This window comes from Pelecanus crispus, chromosome Z, assembly GCF_030463565.1.
Source record: "Pelecanus crispus isolate bPelCri1 chromosome Z, bPelCri1.pri, whole genome shotgun sequence".
Classification (NCBI taxonomy): domain Eukaryota; kingdom Metazoa; phylum Chordata; class Aves; order Pelecaniformes; family Pelecanidae; genus Pelecanus; species Pelecanus crispus.
Window position 1 is genome coordinate 2,266,378 of NC_134676.1, and position 23,966 is coordinate 2,290,343.

A 23,966-nucleotide genomic window follows, 5' to 3' on the forward strand; every position below is an offset into this window, starting at 1 on the left:
AGATCGAGGAAACCAGCCAAAGACGGAGGATTTGTGCCCGTAAAGAGCCTGGTTTCGGTACGAGGCATACCCTTTGGCGCAGGGACCCTGGGGCCCGACGCCCATCTGTCTGGAGGCACCAGCGATGTTGAGCCATCTACTCCACACCTTGAGAGGGGAAGGCAAGGAAAAATTCTGCATTTCACACAGGCAGTTAAAAATTTCATCTGAAATGTTACGATGGAACGATGGATTTCGTCACCCATCCTCCACGCTGCTTCTAAAACCCAACGCTAACCTGCAGCAGGAAGACGTTCCCCGGGAAAGCCCTGGGACATGGATCCAGGAGCTCTCCTCATCCCACGTTAAGTGATTAAATGGGTGAGAATCGGTGAAACGGAGAAACGAGAATCAAATGAACAGTAGCGTTTTGGACCAATCGTTAAATAATTAAATTTTGGTCTGCAGTGTTTTGGTCCGGTCATTAAATAATTAAATTTTGGTCTTGTTTCCAGCAGCTAGGAAAAAAGCAGACGTTCTATCAGATGACCTTTACAGAGATATGAAATAGGTGTAATTTACTGTCCCAAATAAGTATCAGATTGGACACATTACTGCTAGCTCATTATTTACGGTCAACCAAAATGTTCCTTTCCACCCAAGCAACTGCTGCTGTTACCTTTCCTGGGGACCACTGACAAAATTTGGCCCTTCCAATTTTTCTCCAGCCGATTAATCATTCAAAATTAATCACATTCAAAAGCACTTCTTCAGGCGTCACGTGCTCAAATCCATCCTCCAAATGCAAAGATCACGTCGGCGCAGCTCGTATGCGAGTGTGCGCATCTGCATGTGATGTGTTCACACGCCTCAGGTTTTACCAACGACACGGAGCGCATGCCAGGGTGTCAGGGTACATCAGCATATGTTTAGAGATTTTCAGCCCATATGCGGCGATACTAATTTACCAAATAAAAGATCTGTCCTCACTGCCATACGTACTTCCTCCCTTCTGGCTTCTTGCACAGTAATTCATTATTACTTGGTGCCATAATGATGTTCTTAGAAACAAGTCATGCAGTACTAATTTTTATTATGCCTCTTTTATGACATTACGAACCTTGCTATAAACCACTGAAGTTCACGTGTGTCAACAACGCCTGGTGCTACTGTACGAGGAATTCACTCCCGACTCGGCACCTCGCAGGATTAGGCCGACAGCGCTTTGGAAACGGCACGTGTGCATCTGAAATACAAAATCTCACAGAGATTTTGATACTTCCACCCTATGCAATAACCACCACATCGGACACTAAATACACGCTAGTGCTTCTCTCTTCTCTCCAGCCTCGTTTTCTCAAATACAGGCAAGAGAGCTGCACGTAAGGATAACAGCTGAATTACTGAGCTGCAACAGAGGGAGGAAGGAGGCTAGTTAGCTGCTAAAAGGCGAGATCTCAAACTAGTCAACAGGGACACCTCCACGAGAGGCAAGCCAGCCTACCTCCTCCTAAACGCTCCTCTTGATAGGGAGGTGCTGCTCATGGCTGCAGAGAAGCACGCAGGATCTGCGCGATGGAGCGCGAGACTCCAACTGCTGCAACCGCAGCTAGTGAAGGAAAAATGCCCGGGGGCCACACCACAAACCCCAGCACCAACAGACCCTTCCCCATCCCTGTGAAACGCGGGACATGCCCTCCAGCCTACGCCCACAAACCAGCCGTGCTACTCCAGGGGTTTATTCTCTGCTCATCGCTGCAACGTCCGACCACCTTCAGTAGCAGGTGGAGAAACAAGATGAACGTTTGTCAAACGTTTACTCCTTCAACCTCCAGCCCTGTTTCATGCATGGACAGGCACTGGAGGAAAGACAGAGGGAAGAAGATGGCCACACTGCACCTTCACTTCTCCGAGAGAAGAGGCAACAGCTTTCATTGGTTTCCTCCTCTTCCCCGGGGGAGAGCCCCTGAAGGGGTGGCAAAGCATATGGAAGACAAGAGAAGGATAAATGCCCACTGCCAGATCTGAAAGTTGAGGTGTGCTGGCGTGGGGAGCAAGAAGAGAGACCAGGAGGAAAGTCCGGGGAAGAGCACACGTCGGGTGGTCGGAGAGGCAAAAGGGTAAGGTCAGGCCAAAGAAGGCTGCAGTAACTATCAAAGGAATAGCACAGGTTAAAATATTATTTGTCTGGATCCCCTATAAGAGTCAGAAGATGCGCTGCCTGTGTTTACTTTGAAATTCAGCACTGCAATACAGAACTACAAGACCCCACAATTCCAATTAACCCAGGGCAGTTTTGCCCAATGGTTATACTGAAAGCTATTTTAAGGAAGATGGAACCCAAACACTTCTCTCCTGTTAAATGTGCAAAACAATACCTTGTACAACTGTGGCCCCTTTGGGGAGTTAAGAATAATTATTTGAACCTGTAGCAGGATGCAGGCGGGAAAGGCAAGGCAAGGAGCTTTGTGCAGGGGCCGAAAGGAGGAGAGCATCTACGGGGATGATAGGGTTTGCATTGTCGCAGTAAAGCTGCTTGGTCAGAGTTAGAAGGAAGTGATTTTATTTTTCTCAGATGGTTAACTATTGTCACCAAAGAGCTACTCTATGCAAAAAACCAGGCTGGGTCAAGGCAATGAAGATGAAGTCCTGCTGACCAAGGTCTAAGGCTACTGGGTGCGAAGAGCTGCCTGGCACTGCTTTTCCAGCAAAATTCCACGTGTGACTGCAGCTCCACCAGAAAAGGAATCATTTTAGTGGTTTCACTTATTTTTGGAGAGCTGGTGCTCCCCAGGCTGGCAGCTGCAACCCTCCATGGACATACGGTACATCCGGACACCCATCACTGCTGCGCCAGCACAGCAACAGCACTCAGCGCAAGCACCGTCACTACCCACTATTTTATTTTAAACAGCCACCTAAAAATGAGACAAGCTACTTGCACATCATTTCTTTAACTGCAGTAAATCCTAGATATTTCTGTTTTCATACCTGAGCTCGTTTTGGACACAGCGTGGCCAGCAGTTCTCCAAGGGGTGACTCCCACAGGCTGGCATGTGCACGCGCTTCTCTCTCCCCGTGCACGCGAAGGACAGGCGTGCCTGCACGCACATCTGTCTGCATATTATATTCCATTTCTTTCCTTTTACAGCTGAGAAAATTGCTATTCACATTTGCAAGAAAAAAAATCAATGGCAAATATGGCCTTAATGGCTGCTTATGTTCAGGCAGTGAAGAGATCTTATTAATTAACTGACACTCATTGTAAAAAAATAAAAAAACCCCCAATGGGCAAACCCACCACTGTTCTGAGAAGCGCTATTGCTCTCCCCCTTGGAGAGCTGGTGGGGCTGGCGTCACCGTGCAGGTGACATCTGTCATCACCAATTAGTCACCAAGAAAAATGGGGGGGCGAGGGGCAATGGGCTGTTGATTGCAAGAAATTCAATCACCCGCAAATGCTCCCCGAGGAAATGCTGGTCAGTTAATCTAGTCAGCCATCTCCGACCCACGGAACAATAGCTGCCGCCCACGGAAAAAGCAGAAATAAACTAAAGATTTTTAAAGCAGCCAAGGGACTTGGAAGGCATTTCATGGTCAAATACCAACAGTGTTGAACAGCGACCGTAAATGTCGTCATCATCTGTGGTGCTCAAAATGCAGCAGGAGAGCGCGAGCATGTTCATTATTTTTGCAAGTGCAACTCAGCGGTGCTGCAGCCGTGTCTAGTAACGATAGGGAGAGTGCCTGGAAGCTCAGCTATGTCCCACTGTTTGTCAGCAGGTTCTTGTCCCCTTCTTCCTCCCTGCAACCATCAGCTCTCCTGCAACAGCGTGCTGTGCGTGGCTTTTTTTTTTTTTTTTTTTTTTTAGCAAAAAGTTAAACTTGCTTTAAAACTGAGTCCTGAAGAGTTTCAAACTATTCATGAATGTAATAAAGTTGAATAATAGTTTTTGCTGAGGGGAAAAAAAAAATAATAGAGGGAAAATTTTGAAAGCATGACAAACTGAGCTGTTCTCATTCTGAGAAATAACCATTTCTTTTAAGAAACGTTACGGTATGCCTCAGCTTGTTCTCAATGAAACCTTCTGACTTTCCATTTTGAAATACCTTCTCATTTTTAATACTGGGATTACATTTGAATCAAAACTGCACCCCCTTGTCTTTGTTCCTTAGAGCACCCTGAAAGAGTGTAAGCTTTGAGCACCTACCCAGGGGACCACAACTTGCTGCCACATTTGAGATTTGGGCACTCTGATGTCGGGTGGACTTTTCAGGGAGGCGGACTGCGTACTTAAAACATTCGCGCACACTTAGAGATGTCACTCAAGACCCACCTCTAAATCGCTCTTTTACGTCAAGTCATATTCACTGCAGCACGCAGCCATAGAATTCCAACATTTATCACCAATGAGACCTTCACAGGTCTTCAGTCAACTGCTATTTAAATGTATAAGAAAGTAAAAATCTCTGAATTATACTGAACATACACTCATTGTTGCTACTCAACTCCCATAAGGTTTTCCTGATGGACACATGTGAGCCTCCAAGTCTTGACACGGTCAACTCATGTGAAGCTTCAGCTCATGCACACCTTGGCAGCTCTGCTGGGGATGGAGCCTGCTCACCAAACCCGGCCTGGGCTGACTGCAGGACTTAAAACTTTGCTGCTGCCTTTAATATTTGGGCTAAACCCTTTGCTTTCAGAGAGAACGGGACAAAGCAGGTCCCTCTGTCTGTGTCAATGAAGTATTTCACAGCTGATTTGAAAGTAATAATAATAATTCCAAGCTAAGAATCCCAAGAAAAGCAACAAAATGCTTCCACATCGCTTTTCTTAACAGCGTTCCCCCTAATGTGGCTAAATGAGGTATGTATGGAGTATTTTCGTTCTTGTGGTTTCTATCCTTAGGCACCTAATTTTTCTCCAATACTATACAACAAATTAGTCCTTTTCTGTAGCTTAGGCTTCCACTAGTCACATTAGTCCTTTTTTTTTTTTTCTTAAATTTTAGTTCTCAAAGTTACTCAAAGTTTTGGCAGGTGGTGGCAAATACTACCTAATTTATTTATCAAAATCACTGACACAAGTGTGAATTTCCAGGGCAGCCTTGCACGGCTAACGGTGATGTTTTTGAGGTGAATCTTTCTGCACCTCTCCTCCTCCTCTGAAAAATGGAGAATTGTGAAACCAAGTGTGTTCATCGGTGTGCAGAGGTTCATACGCTCTGGTACGGAGCACCGGAGAAAAGACCAGGAAAAAAATTAATGACACCACCTTCAAAGCAGGGTTTAAACAGCATGAAGGAAACAAGGAACAAGAAGACAAAGCTAAACCTGGAGAACAATACAAAATATGGAGCGTTTCCGCTACTGAAGCATCGTCTTGTACTCAGTGAGAAGCTTTAGGACTTTACATTTGCAAGGGCAGCCACGAAGCGTCAGGGAGGCCAACTCCAAGGTGTTCTTTGCAACAGCAGGAACTCATCGCACTTCACTAAAATACCCGTGGACAGCCTGGCAACCTGACCTCTCTCCACCAGGAGCAAAACCACGCCATCATGAGGTAGCAGCCTGCAAGCTTGGTTTTTTTTTTTTTTTTACTCCCCAAAATTAAACCAAACTTTCTTGCAGCAACTCTTCCTAAATACACAAGGCTTTGAAAGCTGGTACATGATGGGAACAGCTCTGAAGAAAAAATGGAAAGATACTGGATCTCCCAGTCTTTTAAATTACCTGCCTTTGGTAGGAAATCCCTGAATCGGCCACGTGCTGCCTCCGCACGGTGACCGCACTGAGGCTCCAACGCCGCGTGGGCTCGGAGCATCTCCTTCAGCTGTCCCTCTCCTCCAGCGTACATCTGCTAAGGATTATCATCTCAATCCACCGGCTGTTTATTATTATTCTTTCCCTAAAAGACTTTGCTCGGTCTGCCTCAGCCTCCCACTCGCTTCTGTCTTGCAGGGAGGAGACGTATCTCCGCGACTTGCCTTGGCAGCAACAAGCCAACGCGGTTAACTAACGCTGCTCAGGGAGCTGCTCCCCGTCATGAATCTGATCTGTAGCTACACACCAGAATGAACCGATAAACAAATTAATCAAGCCCTTCACAGCAATTTTCCCAAGAAGGTATTTTGAATTCCTCAACAGAACCATGGCCCACAACGCTTCATAGGTCTCTCGATAAACTGCAAAAACTTGCCAACTGGTTTTGCTTTACTGAGCATCTGCCATGTCTTGGCCACATGAAGACTAAGGGAAGAGCAAAGATGAACTCGTGAGCTGCTTTACTGCAAACGATATTTTTCTGTAAAGGACCCGTTTTGGCCTGCACCAAACCCATCTATATTTTGATCGGATAGCCCAAACCAGAGATGGAAAAAGAAGAAAGATGACTGTGTAATAAAGGCATTTTGCCTGGATGATAGGTGTCCCGGGTTGAACAGCTAGCTCTGCAAGATTTTCAGCATCATTACATAGAGCATCTCTCTTACGCTGCTCCTATCTTTTCCCACCTGCACAATGAAATACTCATGCTAATTTTTCATTGCTTTTTTATGACATGAATTACAACATGCGGCGTTCCTCAGGCAGGCAATAAAAAAAGCTCCCAAATCACTTAGCTTGAGACAGGAGTCAACATGTAAGTAAATTCAGTAATGTGAAATGCTCAGATCTTACAGAAATAAAAGCATCAAAAAAGACTGATGGGGATCTAAGAGGTCTTTTTCCATCTGCGGTTGCTCAGGTGCCACGATACTTTGCTCTTACCACTACCTTTTTCCTGACATAGGAATCACAGCAATTCAGTCACTTTGAATTTCCTATTCGTCCCATCATTTTACTGTATGCTCTGGGTAAAAATGCATGAAATAAATGCTACCAGCAAAATAAACAAAGAGAAGGGAAACATCTGAGTTCAAATTTCCTGGAAAGTGGAAAGAGAGATTTTAAATAATCCAGACAGCTCTTAAATGCTTTCATTTTTTTGAGGCATGTACCACCACCTTCAGCAAGAGAACTGCAGAGGAACAGGGTCAGCTGGAAAATCAGCCAACAGCTCGCAGGTGTGCAGCCCACGGTGCAGCTCCAAAACTCCATGTCCTCCAGCTGTTTCCAGTGCTTGGTAGCTAAAGCTATATAGAGGGGTCCTGCAGGGACCCCCCCGTTCCCTTTCCCACAGCTGCCCACCACCTCGGGACATGGGAACAGCTCAGCTCTCCCTCCTGCACCTCCAGGACTGAGCTATTAATTAAATGTTTCATCGACTATCGGAATGGCCGGACACAAAAATGGTAAGAGTTCTTACCCCTAAAACCAAAAATTTAAACCCTCGATTGAAATCCCCCGTATGAAATCACCTTTCATGGCAGTTTTTGCCGTTTTATATTTTTTACTTTGATTTTTAAGAAAAGAAAGCTTAACGCTCATCCCATCTGCCTATCTTAAGCCCCCTATGGCCACTGTTGCATTTTGGCCAATTCTAACCAAATTTCTCAAGGGATTAGGGAACTCAAATAAAGAACGTCATCATGAGTTTAATGAAAATCAATTCTTGGGTGCGGTGTCCCCACTGATGAGAAGGCTTCAACGGGACCTTCAGAAAAGGACCACAGCGAAGACGACTGTGATTTCGAGGCACAGGCTCATAGGACGCAAGTCTATAGGGAAGCAGGCGTCATCAGATACACTGCTCCCAGAACAATTGTTCCACCATACGAGTAACAAAATTACTAATTAAGAGGATTCCCAACCTGAGAGAATTAGTACCGCCAATCTATAATAAACCTATTAGAAAGCTCAATGGCAGATCACACTGCCACAGGAGAAAAAAAAAAAAAAAAAAAGAGTCGGCAGAGATTTTAGTGCCCTGCCCTTTCTAAAAATTATCTCCCCACCTAAGCCAGCTTAAAAAAATAGCAATCAGATGGGTTGAATACTAATTCCGAAACCATTATCATGGTAGAAAGCACTGAAAAAAATATAGCAATATGTTACATACTTCTTAAGGTAAGCTTTTCCTAGGATATTGAATTTACAGATAAAAGCAAGAAACCAGCAGAACTAATCTATACATTAATGAAATTCACTGTGCCCCATTAGAAAAGCAGTTACTCTGAGACAACAAGAATTATATTTATAGGGGTGTGTAGTGATACTAATAGTTTTGTTAACATTATCTACTTTGCCATAGACTTAAAAAGAATTATACATAATAGTGGTAGTTACAGTAGCATCTTAAAAATTGCTGGCTTTCTGCCATTCTAATTCTCTCTTCAATCACCTGTAATTTTCACCCTTTTTCTCACCTATTAGGTTGCAATTCTTCAGTGGAGAACCGCCCACTAGTATTTTGCGAGGAGAAGGGGCATGGGGGATCTAATGGGACAAATATTTTACTCGGTACAGGGAAAAAAAGTAATTTGGAAACTATTTTACTTTATATAGGAGCTACCGAGTCAAAATTTGATCTGGAAATAATGCTACTGAATGATCACGTGGGTCTGAAAAAAATTATTTTGGTTCAAGTTACACACTATCGAAGAAAAATCCCATTCCACCTGGACAAATGGGCACTAGTAAGCACGTGAGACACGCCAGCGAGGAAGACCCTGATGTCCCGCACGTGCGCAAGGCCGACCCCTCACTGAGGAACGCCGAGAGCCACCCAAAACGGTTTAGGAAACCCACAGGTGGCAGAGGCAAGGTGGGCAGGGAGAGGACCCACCAGCGGCGCTCCCACCCGGGACGGCACGGGTGGGCACCATCAAGGAGAGAAGCGAGGGATGATGCTCGACCACGGCAGCGGCGGCTGGGGAAGCCTGTCCTGATGCGACGCTTCGCCCCCGTGTGTCCCGTTACAGGCTGTCAGGACAGGCTTCCGTCTGCCCAACTACGACTGGCCTTGCGTACGGCAAGTTGCGCAAATAATCCATGAAAGACCTTAAAAGGACCAGAGCAAAACGCAGACGACGTTTGGGAGCGCAAGCTCAGGGGATTGTAGAGGGACTCGAAGCAAGGCTGAGACATGGAAGACAGAACCAAATAAAAATCACTTTTTTTTACATACAACTCTATGCAACCAGTACATAAAGTTTCCCATTTTTTTAAAAACCTTTAAGACAGACCCTTCACCGCTATAATATACATCTTCTGAATAATGAAAGTGTTTCATTTCCCTTCCTAATCACCTAAGGGTTCCTAGACTGTTCCCTTTGCCTCCCCAACCCTACTGCATCCCCAGTTCTCTCCAAAAACTGGGAGAACTGATGCTGCTGAGATACCCGCGACACCTGGCCAGGGCTGACTCGTGCTGCAAAGCTGAGCAGAGCAGCTCTGACATGTTGTGCTTTGAGTTTGCTACAGAGCGCTTGCTGCTATAAGCTGTATCAACAGAATTCTTATCAACTTTGACAAATATTAATACAGAATTCCCATTTTTAGTACAGCGACTTCTTTTTTTTTTTAAGAAGTTGACAACGCAATCCTCTTCCCCCAGCTCTGCTCCTTGGAGAACATAATCACAGCACTTTGGTTTGAAATGTTGCTTGCTTTCTTTTTCTCCTGGATAATGCTTTGAAATAAAATAGCATTTCTTAGCAGAAAAATTGGAGGACTAAAGAAAGAATCCTTCCTTTTGAAATATTAAATGCAATTTCATTTTGAACTGCAATGATAAAAAAAAAAAAAAGCAAGCTGCTGTGGCTGGGGGTTACAATTCCTCATCATATAAGACGACAGACTTAAAGCGAGTTTGTAATTGTCAGGGAGCTTTAAATAATTGAACAGTAAGACACAGCATGGGAGGGTGTGTTTTTATTGTGTAATAACATCTCAGGATTCATTATTCATAGTAATTATGATTATTAGTCTTGCAAGTTTTATACTGTTTCCTTTGAAAATTACAAGACTGATTGTACGAGGAAAGAGAACTTCAAATAACACAGTTAATTTGCTTTTAGTTTATTATGTTCCCCTGCATTAAGTTTGTTACCAGAGGGATTAGTCCTCCAACACGCAAAAGTAGAGAAAACAAACTCCTGAATTAAAAAAAAAAAAAAAAAAAAAAAATTAAGTCCTCTACGACTCAGTTTAAAATAGTCTGTTTCGGTATGATTCGGCACCTCTTTGGCCTGAAGTCAAGGTCAAACTCCTTGTTGTTTTCAAAGGTACAAAGTAGGCTCATATAAATCTATAAAGAATTAAAAATTACAGTAAAACATTTGATGTTGGAGGGATGAATTATGATATCCTTATTATACTGAACCGTGCTTACACTGCGAACGCTTTGATATCAACGGGGCTCTCCATGCTCTATGTTATTATTCAGAGCCAGACAGAAGTGGTTTTCCTGTCTTGAGAAGAAATTTGAGATAAAAGAGACACACGCACGTTTCTGCATTTGGATGAGCCCAAGACCTTTAGAAGTTTTTTCAAGGAGAAAGGGAGAGGGAGCTGCTGCCCAGAGCTGCGGGAGAATCCCTCACCGGACCAAGCCTCCAGCTCCATCATCCCCACCAAAACGAGCATCCCACCTTCGCGTGCCCTCGCGCGCCCTCAGAAAAGGGACAGCGCTCATCCGCTCTGCCGTCGCTCCCAACGAGCGGCCCCAGGCGGAGCGATAACGGCGAGGCTGGAACTGCAGAGACGCCAGCGGGGAAGGAAAACAGCTGAACACGTCCCTCTTATTAATAGCGTGCATTGTAATGGGAAAGTTGAAACAAAGCCACGGAACAAAACATGATTAAGTGGGTTCAAGAAGAAGAAAGTTTTTCAATTGAGGCATTTCAAGCTGCAGTTATGATGACAGAAAAATAAATAATTTTTTCCCCAACAGTGCTTATGAAGGATGATTCACCAAAGATTGCAGTCAGATGTAAACAATCACCAACCCCGTCAGCGGAGTTATTTTCCAGCTATTCACTGATGGGAAAACGGAACTAAATATTTCACTGCCAGCGCTCTTCAGCAGAGGCTGCAACAGCTCAAACCCAAAGCAGCACGGTTTCTGCCACCGAAATCTTTAACCTCTCGGAAAGTAACTCACTTCCACAGCCCAAGCTGCTGCGTAAAACAACTTGTCTAAGATGCCCAGACATTTATGGAGGTTTAATCTTGGCTTGAAATTTTAAAGTCAGTCTGAAACTTCGCTCTGCAATGTGGGAAAGGATGCCCAGTGAAATATGGAGGAAACCCGCAGGTTTTCCCCCCCCCCCCGTGTCTTTCTGCAAGCTTCATGATTTAAAATGGAAATTCTCTGGCTGAATGACTAAGGCAATAATGGAATTTTCTTCACCTAAAGATTTCGTAGTTTTGAGAACAGATTCTTTGCTTCTCAAATGATACTAAACTTTTCATGTTTTATTTACAAAGGCAGACAAATTACTCAGATTTTAAAGTGGGATGAGTAATTTTTGGACAGAGAAAGCAATGAACACCTTTCTGAAAGGATTCAAGAACTCTGACAACTTAAAATCTTTTCATGGATCTTGCTGCAAAAACTGAATTCCATGACTTCATACAATAAGGGGGATAGAATATAAATCAGGAATTTGTATTTTTAAAAATTACGATTGATATTGAATTCTGGAAAGTCAAGTGCTGCGAGCATAGCAAGCTAAGCTAATGAATATGCAAGGCAGACAGAAAAAAAATAGAAACACAATGGATTTTTTTATGTAAAAGAAAAAGAAACATGTTTTATGCAGAAAAAGGAAGCATCGTTTAAAAGAAAGAAAGTAAAAAACCCTTCTTAAAAACTCATTGGCTCCTTGCAGATTGTGATGACAAAGTTCATTGCAGTATGGGTGATATATTCTCCACAGATAGTATGGACATGTAAGCGTGAAAGAAAAGAAAGACTTGGAGAACTGCCTGTGCAAGGCCTGGAGTTGAAGGAATAGATGAGGAAAAATAAAAGAAAAGATTATTCTTCTTGGGTCTTTGTACAAAGACCCAGTAATTGATTGCTATGCCAAGTCCTGAGGAGCTGAAAAAGTGCAAGACATATCTTACAGGTATTCAAGACCCATAAATAAGCTTTTATCATGTGTCATAACGTAAAAATGTCACACCACGTCACGTGCTCAGAAATGTCGGGCTAGCAACCAGCAACCTTAAGGAATAGCTAACTTGTCTCAGGGAACTGGAAGCCTGTGAGAACAAAGGCAAGGAGCACGCACTGGTGATTACCTGCTCCATTGGAAGTCACTCCTGAGGAGAAGCCACATCCATCGTCTTCAGACAGTAGCCTTAGAAAACCTGAGTTGTGTTCTCTGAAAATAAGACAACTTTGAAAGAGAGGAATACATCTTAGCGTAGCGAGAAAGACACTAGCCCTCAAGCTTCCTTGAGACAGGGAAGGATGAGAGAAAAAATATCTCATAATGAGAGTAAATACCATCCTGGTGGCTATTGGAAGCATGGAATAACATCCTGCGTGAGGAGGTTCCTACTGCTTGAGAAGTTTTCTCCGCTACCGCAGAAGGGAAATGCAAAGTGGTGTCATGAGTGGGAGATCAGTCCCACCCTGGGAGCTGTTTGCTACTCAGAGCCTTCCTAAGCAGTTCCAGCCTAGGGCTCTCCTTGTAGGAAGAAATAAGGATGACAACAGACATCCAGAAAAAGTCTTGGAGATGTTTACGAAAGCCACCTGCATGTTGGAATAATGACTGCTAAGAAAAGTAAAAGATACAGGGCTTGAGTTGCATTTTAGGAGATGTTTAGATGAACCCATAGCATCAAGGGAGGTGGCTTGGTCAGGACTTGGTCCAGCACTTGGGGCGTGGACATGAAAACTGTTCTAGTTTTACTTCCATTAAAAAATAATCCAGCCACCAAGCCAGGAAAGATGAAATTAATTATTACTCTCCCCTTAACTGGTTTAGTGTTGGACTTGGTAGTGTAGGTTAATGGTTGGACTGGATGATCTTAAAGGGCTTTTCCAACCTAAATGATTCTGTGAGACATGGTGCATGGAGATGAAACAGGGAGTCTGCACGTGTCCTGCAGTTCACGCTATATTGCTCATCTTTAATAACAGCTCATGTTGGTCTCGCTGACTGAATACAACTACTTTTGATAAAGAAGAAACGAGTAAAAATGCAGAAACGATATTTAGGAATTATTCTGCATGATGATGGAGAAAAATGAGACCCAAATCAACATTTCCTGTAAACAGAAACAAAACAAACAAAAAACAAGGAAAAAAAAAAACCAAAACAAAACAAAAACAAATTCCTGTCCATATGATTGGAAATGGCGAGGCTGCACGTTTGTGTAGCTCTGCTGTGCTGGTTTCTAAGCAGGAAATTATCTGGGGCTGATCACAAGAATACTAAAATCAAACTCTAAGTACAGAAACCATTTCATGCGCTTGTCCTTAAGGAAGCCTGCAAAAATACACGCCAAGCACAAGGTAAATGAGGACTACGGGGTTAATGAGCAGCACAGCTTCGCGTGGTGGCCACAGCCAGTATGGCGTTGTGTGCTTGTCCCAACCGCAGTAGGTCCAAGCTCTCAAAATTCAAGGTAATCATTACATTTGAACATTTTTTTTTTTTCCATCAGACACATAAAATTCCTTCACGTGTATTCCATTTGGCACAAAATAAATGAACTGGCTTATTTTTATAAATTTGTGAATCCAACCAGAAATGTAATCAAGCAGAGAGGCCTGCAGAAATCTATAGCTCCAGCCCAAGCTATTCAAAGTGATTTGAAGGCCTGAGTTATTCTATACAGGAGCAATTCAGCACAGCACGCTAGGGCTGATCTGCATGTAAATAATGCACCAGGAGGGCCTGAAACAAGGACAGGCTGCTGCTCTTTTTGCAGCCCCGAAGAGCCATCAGCTTCGTCTCTATCACGGTGCTGCCACACAACTCCCCCTTCTACCTCCTCTTCCAAAGGAGCTTTGGTTGTTTGCACCTCCTCAGCTGGCGACGTATAGACCTGCCCTCTACCCGCTCCAGGTTGTCCTATATGAGAGCCAGAGCAAGAGAGCAAAATCATTTTGGTTTGCTCACTATACGGAATTACCTTTCCATGCGAAGACTGCTAACTTATGCAGGAGCTGGTTCTCTGGGGAACACACGATGTTGCTGGCAAACATTTGCTATTCTCCTGCATGCTAACCATCTTCTACAAAGCAAAAACCAGCCATTTAAATCCCATTCCATTTCTGTTGGCATCGCTCGCACGTGTCAATAAGGGGAGGGGGAAGTTTTCATTAAAAGCGGGTATCGTTTTCAAACGGGGCATTGCCAAGGTTTGAAGCAAATCCTACCAACTGCTGCTGTTAGCGCCTATTTGGCCGAAAGTCATCAAACCCACATGAAAATGAATACATTATGTTTTGTTACTATCACAAAGGAACACAGGACAACGCTCGCTGTATACTCACATTGTGTTTTCTTATTGCACTGCTGAAATATAGCCTGGTTCACGGAAAGCCTAACGCCACATTGCAAAGCGCCTAATCCCATAACCGCTTAAAGGACGCTTACCCTTCACAGTGTTTTGTAGAAACTCTCACTGTACTCAAAGCAACATAACCACATTACTACAGCGTCCACTTCTGCTTATTCAGCTACCCGAGAAGGTTGCATTAACCCGGGCAAAGGCTTGCGTCCATGCAGCAGTGCTGCTATCCGCGCTGGCTCTCCCAGCTGGCAGCTCAAGCAGGTACCACAACAGAGCTACATCTTGCAGCCAGAGACATCTGCAAGTGGGATCAAAAGAGGATTTAAAATCGTAGTTACATCCTGTTGTACGCGCCAACTACAAATACTGCCCGTGAGCTGCCTTCTGGCACGGCGCACCTTTTGCAGCGGTGAAAGACAAGCTGAAAACTATCAGGCAGTAAAAGAAAGCCCCACTCCAATGGCAGAGAAGGACTGTGTCCCACCCCAGCTCAAGAAAGTGGCCATCAGCAGAGACCTTTGCAACACAATATTAACCCATGTTTCTTTAATAATTTATTAGGAAGGGACTAAAAAGATAAGGCTTGTCATAATTGCATTATGTTGGATTAATACGCCTTCATTTAATTGCCTACCGTCAATTCATTCTCAGTGGGGAATGCAGAAACAGTACAGGTAAAGGGAGTTCCAGCTTTTGTTGTCACTTCTGGCAAATTAACAGATAGAAACCGGAGAAGCGAAGCATCAGCGAGCCGAACAAGCAACTGGACACATGGCCATACGTAACATCCCTCGTATGCCTACAGACAGCTTTTGACAGCAACCTTAGACAATATATGGATGCGGCAAGAACGATGTAGCGACAAAAATAAACCTGCGCAGGCACTAGAAAACATTATGAGCAAAAAGACAGACCTGAGCGATGTTTGGTAAAGCGGTAAGAAGGATCCTCTGTCGCAGCCAGCCTTGGTTATTTAGACAGGCACGAGGAAAAGCAAGAATCGCTGGGGCTTGCTCGCCAGCACAGGACAGAGAAAACCGGGGCTCTGTTCCTGTATTCCCTTCCTGACGGGTGTAAAATGCCCCAGATTTATTTTGGTACAATGTCTTACTCGAGGTTAAGTCATAGCAAACGTCAACTCAGATCTCTTGAGGAAAAGATATAATGCAAAATGTTTGCTCCTCTTTCCTTATGAACGGAAACACCACAGCAGGAGGAAATAACAAACTCCTCAGCATAGCTACAACCACCTGGATTTATGTGATGTTCCCTAAATGAAAAGGGAGTGGTTTGGTATAGTTTCAAATTCATATATTCAAATGAAGTTAGGGAAAAAAAAAAAAGATAAGACTTGCTTAATGCAAAACACGCTTTTAAACGGTATACCATTTTCTGCTTTACAGATTATGCTTTCTTTCTCAGGTCATCGGGGTAATGTAAGAAATGGCAGGCAGACAAACTGCCTCTGGCAAAACTCAGGAGTAGACCAAAGAGTACATTCAAACAGTGGTCACACTAGAATAACTCTCCCAAGTCTGGTGTGATGGCAAAAAACAAAGTGTTAGAATAGAAATCGGCAGAGACCGATAAGAAAATAATCTATCTGCAGCAAAAAGGCATTACGTTTTCCAACCTCAAGAAATTCACGCTAAGCTGAAAAGACGAAACAAAAAAACCCCACCAATCCAGGGCTGGCAACAGAAACACGTAACTTACTGAAAGTGCAAGAGAATAGTTCTGATAATCAAGATTTAGATCAGATTAAGAGGAGTTGGGGAGGGGAGTGGGTTATGAACACCTTTTTAAGGGTCAGCTTGCAATCCATTTGTTTTAGATTGCATGTTAAAAATTTCACCTAATCAAGTACAGGTAATTTGTAAGACTACAAGAAAAACAAAATCCTAAACGCGACTTTTCTAGACTTTGCGAACTCCACGCTCTGTGTGATGAAGCCAAAAAACCCATGGGATAAACCCCATGCGTTTCAGGTACGCCCTGCGCGGTATGACCAAGGGGTCTTGAGACGGAGGGGGATTTTCATCTGTTATGGAGGACCTGCTGAGCGCAGGTTTTATGCCAACAAAGTCTTCAGTGAAAGGAAAAACCTACCTTTGGTCTATCCAACAGGGGTTAGAAACCGGGTAGTATCATGGGAGAACTGCCTCAGTCTGGTGCTTGCTAATGTCCTAAAGTTGCCACGTCTAACACTTGAAGAGCTGTTCCCTTCCCGACCTCCGCTCTTAGGATAATTGCATACGCTCAAGCGGTAGGTCAGGGGGGACACCGTTGTCCTATACATGCCAAGTTGAAGAAAATAGATTTCATTCCCAAAAGAAAGGAAGAGCTGGCAAGACTGACATTAAACAATATTGATTCTGTGGCACAAGGGTCTTGCAAAGCAGAGCCAAAACAAACAAGCGTGCTTTTGGATCCAGCATCCATAATATATCACCAGCCCAGACGGGTCTGAAACGGCTCAGCAGAGGACACAGCTCTTTTCCCTTTCCTTGCTACAGCAAAAAGATGCACAGAGCTCCTGGTACAAAACCAAAACAAGTCATGTGTAGAGCGGAATACAGCCCAACAGTCCTAACAAAAAAGAAAATGCTGGGAAAATACTCATGCATATCTGATACTGAAGGAAAGCCAGGGTGTGACTAACGTATTGGAAAAGTGTTTTCCTCTTCATACCGAGATTGCCCCAGCAAATTCTGTCAAGGTTACAAAGACCTTGCACCACAGTTCCTGTAAAGGAACAGCTGTCTACAAACAGACTTGCTAATGTACTTGCGCATCTCCTTTTTTTCCCTTTAATTTAAACCTTTAGTAGGACTTATTTATTTCAATAGTTCCCGTCTGTCAGCATCAGCTATGGCTCCTTCCCCCCTATCTCTTCAGAAATTTCCATAATAGAAGAGTTTTCTATAATGGCATCTTCAGTACCCTGTTTAAAATAAATAATCATATAGATGAGAGTACACTACACTTCATTAAACGTGACAATCACATTCCTCCACACAGTTGGTCTCACGGAATGCATTCTGTCTAATCCAGCTACCTATACTCTGTTTAATCTATCAACACAAACAATGAATTTTGTCGTAACACAGGAAGAGCAAAATATGCCGTTTAGCCATCCCACTAAGGCTCCTGGAAGAAGAAAACACTTGTCCCTCCACTAGTACCACCCCTCCTCTCCAACATCCCAAACTACGCTACTAGCTGAATGAATTTTAATGTCTGAAAGCAGTTGCAATGACAATAGCAATCTCCACAAGTCTGAATTTTGTTCATTTTCTCCTGAAATTTTTCATTTGACTTCAGAAATGTGTGTGAAGTATTTCATCTTTTATTCATTTCACTTTATCTTAATTCCATTTTTGCCAATTAAATGAAAATATTTTAGCTTAAACCAACCCAGCAAAACATTTTTTGGTACTTTCTCTCACCGGACAGACGTCTATTCTCTCTGCTGCGCCAGACTCCCCCAACTCACTTTCTGTTTCCCACAGGCAGCTCTCAGGGTTGCATCTCTGCGGTAATGTAACACTGGACTCACCACGGATTCTGTGCCCAGTATCGTGTTTAAACGACTTCTGTTTAGCTGGAAGGTGTCTTGGAGAAAGCCAGCTGAAACCCCCCCTGGAGAAAGACACCCAGCCCTGATGGCAGAGCTGGTCTCGAGAGCGCTGTGGGGAGGCGTCACCGCAGCTCCCTCCTCCTGCTCACTAATCCTCTGCTGAAATACCCAAATTAATGCATTTAATGCCTTATCCCTCTTCTGCGTAGCACTCATGGGGATTCCTGTTTGAATGCATTGTTTCTCCTCCATCCTTTCCAGGGCAATTGCTTTCTGCAGTATTTCTCTAGGTATTGCCCACTTTCTTTAGATTGGATACTAGGAAAAAATCTTCACGGAGACAGTGGTCAAGCACTGGAACAGGCTGCCCAGAGAGGCGGGGGAGTCCCCAGCCCTGGAGGGGTTCAAAAACGGGCAGAGGTGGCACTTGGGGACATGGTTTAGTGGGCATGGGGGTGTTGGGTTGATGGTTGCACTGATGATCTTAGAGATCCTTTCCAACCTGAATGATTCCTAGTTTTTCTCTCATTAAAAATAATCCAGCCACCAAGCCAGGAAGCATGAAATTAATTATGACTCTGCCCTTAATTGGTTTAGTGGTGGACTTGGTAGTGTTAGGTTAATGGTTGGGCTGGATGATCTTAAAGGTCTTTTCCAACCTAAACGATTCTATGATTCTTATTCCGAGATATATTATTTTGTAATTGGCTATAGTTAAAACACGTCATTTGAACATGCTTAGTTTGCTCAACTGTCCAAGTCATTCCGCGCGCCCACCTCTAACCCATTTAACTCCAGTAATAAGAAGTTCATATTTATTTTCAGCTAATTGCTCTTAGGCATTGAACAGCATCAGGCCCAATGACAATCTCTACTCAATGCCACCACCAACATACCCATCCAGTGATGATTCCCCAGTCAGTAACTTATCAAAAGCTAGCCAATTTTTAAGCCATTAAACATATGGTGTACTGACAGCAAACGGTGTTTACGTTTTGAACGAGAACATCAGGCAGCTCCAGCCATGCCCCTTCCATGCACCAGAGCCTACGTGGTGCTCTCCGTCGATCAAACACATAATCACATCAAGGAAGGAGAAATCAGGCTGATTTCTCAAGATATCATTGTCCATAGACCCCTCTCTGCAGCTATTACATCTCCTTTCTTGTAGTTCATTATGACCCAATACCTGTGTCGGATTGCCTCCCCCATCCCTCTTGCTAGTACAAGCCAAGCTGGTTAATACTTTCAGAAGTTGCTCACTGACCATTTTCTAACATCAGCAGAGCAATATATATGTTCACAGCTTTCACTTCTAGACAGCATCCATTTACTCACTCAAGATTTAGGCTGAAAATAAGTGCTGAAATATCTAAATTCCCCACTACATGAATTCTGCGGTTTGCTCAGTCCACCCGTAGGTTTCCCGCAGAAATCCTACGTGGAAGATAAAAGGAGCTTAAACCCCTACACAATATTATGTTGTTTTACTTATATCCAAACACAGATATTTTAATTTCTTCTCTCCTTTTAGTATTTTCATGCTAGTCATACTTGAGATCAACTGGTGGGCTCTTCTAATAAAAACACATTTTTCTTTCCCTTCCCAGCATATTCTCCTTCCCTTCCGAAGCCAATCATGTCAATGTTAGAACCTGCTTCTTTGCACACCTACATATACATTTTCTTTTACCCTGCTTTAAATGATCCGTCTTTACCTCTTTCTAAATTCTGTCAACCCAGCTACTCATCTTAAGTATTTCCTACCTCATCATAAATGTAGAATCTATTTAATTATGACCGTCATCGTGCAATAAGTTTACAGTCATAGTCGTCTTCTTTCCCCAAGCATTTTAACTCTTTCTTTCCCTGACACCTTTGTAATTTTTCTCAGCCATGTTTTAATTACTTTCACCACTTTACAATATTTCTTTGTGAATGAAACCATCGGAAATAATACCTTACATGATGAAGTCACTACGGTAGTTCTTGCTTTCTTATTTCAATACAAGAATCTTGAGCAAACATTGCAATGCAGGATAAGCACAGCACTTTTTTTTTTTTTTAACATTACAAAAAGCAGTTTAACAATTTTCCCCAGTATCAAACCTGTTGTTAAAGGACTTTAACGCCCTTCACTATTTACCACTCTCTCATTCTGTCCTCTCTTAAACTCAGTGCATGCTACACGTTAAATTTCCAAATCTCTTCCTTTCTCATACGTGACCGCAACAAGGGTGGTGCAGACCCCAGGAATAATAAAAATACACGCGGTATTTCATACAACTGCACTGCATTGCTTTAGAAGCCCGTTTCAAAGCCACTGTGAAGAGCTTACGCCGTCGGCTCTATCAGCCAGGACAGATGTTTGCTCTGCCAGCGACTTCTGCGGGCTGCCCAGAGGGAGATAACCAGGGCCCCGCGCTCCCTCGTCATCCCCAAGCCCCCCTAATGACCCAAATAAGCCACAGCTACTCAGTTCGGGTGCATGGACTGTTTGTCCATGTGCAACAGGAATCACTTATGAGAAATGCACAAATTCATGCAACCTTAGTCAAGATAAAACATATCGACTGATACAATGGACTGAACTATTCAATTTGTGACAAAACTGTGTGTCTTTGCGTATATGTAGGTATTTATATATTATATATACATTTTCCAGATTGACCCAGAAGCAACTGGTGGAGATTCCTGACCTCAGTCCATTGCATAATCACATTCAGCAAATACAGAACATGCAATAAGGCAAATCTGGTGGGGGGAAAAAAAACCCCAAACCAGACCTACCCAAACCTGTCACCTATTACTGAGGATTCTTCAGGACAGGAAATCCAGTGCAACAGTTGAGCTGAGAACACCGGGCTCAACGCTGGAGACAGCCAGCACAGTAAGTTAGTTCACATCAACCTCTGTAGATATCTAACGGAGTCTTGTTAACGTACATAGGTATATACTGCACGCACACGTTAATGACTGCAGACACAACTGAGCGTACAGCACAGGAGGAAAATTGTTTGCTGTGATGTTCAACAGCTGACTCTTCCCACTGCAGCCAACCACTCCAAAGCAGCTTTTCTAGAAAACAGAATCTAAAGAAGTTTCCAGGTTAAATTCAGACTTGGTCCAAACTCTAAACTTTTTTTCTGACCTGGGAAACCATTAAACCCCAGAACTGGTGCCAGGGTAAGGGGTGCGCTAACCAAAGCGTTACAAGGAGAGAAGGGCAGGGCAGCGATGGCAGGCGATGGGCACACAGGGTTTTCCCCCGTGTCTGCTCACTTTGCACCAAAGCCCTGAACACTACGTTTTAGTTCTCAAGTGCTCTACTCCGTTACATACTCACGTGGAAACTTAAAGCTAAACCGTATTGTTCCACGGCAGGAGGGCGTTGGCATTTCAGCCCATTTATTAGCCTGTTCCACCATAGGGTAACATGACTATATTCCTCAGGTTTGATTGCCTTTAAAGTCCTCCTCCTACGTCAGCTTGCGGCAAGCGCCTTTCTTCACAATGCATTTTTATTCTTACACCAGAGATATCTTCTTATTAGTTATTCTCTCAGGCTGCATCGCTTCATCCCCGTTTCCAAGGCGACAGACAGGAAGCAGGAGTTAAGCAGAATCTTTCATCTGGGAGGGGATGATGGGAATGGATGAGGGAGTTTGAGCAAGGTCAGGCATTTACCGCTGAATACAAATCTGTCACGCCTAATAGATGAAGCTCTTTAGTTTCCGAGCTACTCAGGCTGCTCCCAGCATCCAAGGAGAAAATAAAAAGACACTCAAGCATGAATGCCAATCAGCTTGTGCTGGCAACAATGATGTATATACATGTGCCATAGCAGCTGTACCAGGCTTGGCCATGGATGAAAGGAGAAATTAAATAGGTGTCAATAATTATAGAAGGTCAGGATCTAAATCCCTGAATACTAAATACATTTTAATAATATCAGATGGTGAAGCAGAGAAGTTATTAAGCCAGGAGGCTCAAGAGGCCTCGACCCAGAGTACAATGAGATGCCGGGGACACGGCAGCAGAAAGGCGGTGGCACACAGAGGGATCCTGAAAAGCCACGGGGACACTAAGCACATATTTAGCAAATACAGCTCCTTTGGCAGGCCTGGCCAAACAGCCGTGGCTACACTGGCTGTGCAAACAAGGAGAACAAAGTGATGGCTGTAGCCCGAAGATTTGCCAAAACCAGGGAGGGTTTTGCTGGGGGGGGGGGGGGGGGAAACAACCAACCAGGAGGGTGAGAAAACACATCCCAGGGCATTCCCGGCTGGTTGCCGTTTGACACAGCCAGCGGAGCGTTGCAGACATCAGAGCACGGAGGGGACAGGTATGCCAGGCAATACCCTCCCCTCCCCTGCCCAGGACTGGGAATCCACATTCAAGATCTATCATTGTGCATAAACCCAAAAATCACAGTTGTCCATCGCCCCCATGAATGCGGTCAGGCGGCCGTAGCTGCCGTTGTGGGGTGTCTGTGGGGTCCCAGGGCGATGGCACAGCCACCTCCTCCCTCCGAACCCGACACAGGCGTGTCCTCCTGCAGCCTGGCACCGCAGACGGTGCTGCCATCGCAGGAGTCCCCCTTTGCCTGCAAAGCAAGGCAGGAATGGGGCGCGATGCGGTACGATACTCTGCAGCTTGCCATCCCCTCCCTCTGGCCGCAGCCCCAGAGATGAATACGGACTACACTTGGCACCATTTACAGAAAAAAAAGGGTTGGTTTCCATGACAAACACTTTGTGGGGCATATCCCACCTGGCACCACACAGCAACTTGCAAACTTTACAGAGAGCAAGAAGATTCGTTTAGAATAAGCCACAAAATAAAACATTAGAAACTCCTTGGTGGAAAATTCTTCTGGTGGAAGAGAGTCAACAGCCAGGCATCCCGCCGGTAGATGTTTGCTACAAGGACTACTTTCAGCCCAAAGCTTCACGCCCAAGGGAGCGAAGAGATCGTTCCCTGATCGCACGCAAGGGACACATGTTGCTCCAGAGACAGCAGAATCATAGAATCGTTTAAGTTGGAAAAGCACTTTAAGATCATCCAGTTCAACCATTAACCTACACTACCAAGTCTACTCTAAGCCCATCAAGGGGAGACTAGACTAAGCCATGTCCCAAAGTGCCACATCTACCCGCTCTCTGAATAAATTGCGCCTCTTCCACCCCTGTCCATAGCCACACGCAAACTTGGACTTTTCCTGCTAAAACTGTCTCCTCCGAACCAACGTGCTTGAGTCAGGGTTGCACAACTCCGCTCCCAAAGCCAGCCGGGCTGAATGGCATCGTTTTTCCGGAGAAGCTGATGGACAAGAGCCGCTCCTTGCTTTGGGAAAACATCCGTCACAGCACAAACCAGTTCGTTGCCCTCCGTCCCGCGCTAATTAGGAACAAAAACCAGATGAAGTGACCAAAGCGCTGGCTAAACTAAACCCACTTTAGAGGATAAACAAGAAAAATACAGTCTAAGTGTTATCTACAGAATTCAACATAAAGTTGCCCCTTGCACGCTGAAATCAAGGCTTAATGGGATTTCAGTACTGAAAGGCACAGGATAACTACAGTAGTGCAAACATGCAATATTACATATGCAACATTAATTTTTATATGCCTTCATATTTCTGTGAAAAAGCTTGGTTTAAAGTTTGCATTATTAAGCGTGCCTTCAACATGCTAGAAAAATATCTTAATTTGGGGGTATCAGCAGGTTGATTTTGCTTTTTACTAGAGTTAGGCAATTACACACAAAGATAAATGTCACAAAGCTAGCTCAATAATATGGTCTTGCAAAAATACCAAGAGCAGTAAAATATAATAAAAGCCAGATTCTCATCTCATACATAGTTGTTGAAATCCAAAAGAGTTGGTTTAAATTTGAGCAACTTCACGTCAGAATAATTCAAGCCAGAAATGTGAATAATTCCTCCTGGTAGACTGGCTATATGTTGTCGTTGATTTTTTTT

At 44.0% G+C, this 23,966-nt stretch overlaps 1 protein-coding gene across 1 annotated transcript in view; it reads right to left on the reverse strand.

Moving 5' to 3' along the window:
- Window positions 1-23,966, reverse strand: part of DCC (DCC netrin 1 receptor) — a 596,500-nt gene that overhangs the window by 191,182 nt on the left and 381,352 nt on the right. The window lies entirely within an intron of this gene.